General features: G+C 47.4%; 1 non-coding gene across 1 annotated transcript; it reads left to right on the top strand.

Moving 5' to 3' along the window:
• The first annotated feature begins 1,941 nt into the window (after window positions 1–1,941).
• On the top strand, window positions 1,942–2,015 carry TRNAT-GGU (transfer RNA threonine (anticodon GGU)). The gene has a single exon. It is a non-coding gene; the product is annotated as a tRNA-Thr (tRNA).

Here is a 2,015-nt window from a genome sequence, read left to right as displayed (position 1 = left end):
TGTTAAAACTGGGAACCCTGAGCCTCATGCCAGATCGATTGAATCAGAATCTGTACTTGAACAAGATCACGTGCCCATTCAGGCCTGAGAAGCAGTGCTGCAAATGAGATACTGATGTAGTGGGTTGATTGGTGCCCCCCCACCCCCGTATGAGTCAGGGTTCTCCAGAGAAACAGAACCAATAGGATGTGTGTATATAAAGAAGTTTATTTTAAGGAATTGGATCACATGATTGTGGAGCCTTGGCAAGTCCAGAAATCTAATGGGGGAGGCAACAGGCTGGAGACTCAGGAAAGAGTTGTAGTTTGAGTCCAAAGGCAGTTAGGCTGGAGACCCAGGAGAAGGCAATATTGCAGATGAAGTCTGAAGGCTATCTGCTGGCAGAATTCCCTCCTGCTCTGGGGAGGTCAGCCTTTTGTTCTAGTCAGGCCTTCAACTGATTGAGGCCCACACACACCATGGAGAACAGTCTGCTTTTCTCAAAATGCATTTAAGATTTAAATGTAAATCTCATCCAAAAACACTCTCATTGAAACATCCAGAACAATGTCTGAGCACATATCTAGGCATCATGGCCAAGCCAAATAGACACACAAAATTCATCATCACACTCCCCTACAAGATAGGTCCGTGTCAAATCCCTGGAACCAGTGAGTATTGCCTTATTTGGAAAAAGAGTTTTTGGAATTGAGTATCTTGAGATGAAGAGATCATTCTGAATCATCCAGGTAAGCCCTTAATCCAATGACAAGGGTCCTTATAGGAGATGCACAGAGGAGAGATACACAGAAGGCCCCATGGGGACCAATAGGAGGTGGGAGTGATGTGGCCACAGCCAATAAGCCCCTAGAAAGAGGCAAAGAAAGATTCTCCCCCTGGAGACTCCAGAGGGAGTGTGGCCCTGCCAACACCTAGATTTTGGACTTCTGGCCTCTGAACTGTGAGGGAATACATTGCTGTTGTTTTCAGCTGTCCAGTTTGCAGTAATTTGTTGTGCTTCTCCTGGAAATGAATTCAGCTAGGAAATGGCGAGCAGCTCCTCCTCCCGCATTTCTGTGCTGTGGTCCCTCACCCCTGCACTTCCACACATGCGAAGGAAGGCAAGAGGCAGGCCTCTCTCCTACTCCTTGTTCTATCTGGGGGCTTTGACTCCAGGCCCTCAGGCCACCTAATCAGGACCCTTAACCTCTACGCTCCTCAAGCCTCCTGCCCAGGTCCCACTCTACCAAAGCGGCTCAGTTTGTCTCCCCACTGCTAGTAAGAATCTCCTGCCTACTCAGTGCTCCAATCCTGGGTACCTCCTCCTCACACATTGCCTGGCTCCAGGGATGTAGTCCTGAGTCTCTTTCCAGCCCAGGAGGACTTAATCCTTCTGCTCAGCCCTGAACCCACCCACTGTCCCCATCTCTCAAGTCAGCAGCATTTGTTGTGTGTCTACTGGGAATCAGATACTCTTTGAAGTATGGGGGGCACCTAGAAGTCCCCACCCTCCATAAGTTTACTGTCTGCTCAGTGATTTCCCATCCTCTCGTCTGAACACATGGCCTGTGGTCACTGATTTCCAGCACCTGCTTAGTGCCTGCTCCTCTGCTTTTCCAGGTGCAAGGATCCCACTGCATAGGGTATTAGAACCAGAATCTGACAGTGGACCCTTTTCCAAATGTGCACAGTGTCATTTGTTGGTCTTTGCTGTGGAAGAAGCCATAAGCCAAACGGAATTAAGGCAGGGCCTGGATTTTACACCTGGAGTTGTAAACCATTATTTCCTCAAAGCCATAGAACTCACCCTTAGTCATGTTTGTATAAGAAAACATAAGGAACAATGATGTTATGTTTTCCAACTAAGAGTAGTTAAAATTTACGTAAGTGTTAAGATAGTCACTAGGAAAATGTGAGATGAGGCCTGATGTGAATCCTGCATCTTAAAAAAAATTTGCAGGGGGAGGGTATAGCTCAAATGGTAAAGTGCATGCTTGGTACGCATGAGATCCTGGGTTCAATCCCCAGTATCCCCT

This window comes from Camelus dromedarius, chromosome 10 (genome assembly GCF_036321535.1).
Source record: "Camelus dromedarius isolate mCamDro1 chromosome 10, mCamDro1.pat, whole genome shotgun sequence".
NCBI lineage: Eukaryota > Metazoa > Chordata > Mammalia > Artiodactyla > Camelidae > Camelus > Camelus dromedarius.
Note: the sequence above shows the minus strand (reverse complement) of the source record. Positions and strands in the feature narration are given on the sequence as shown.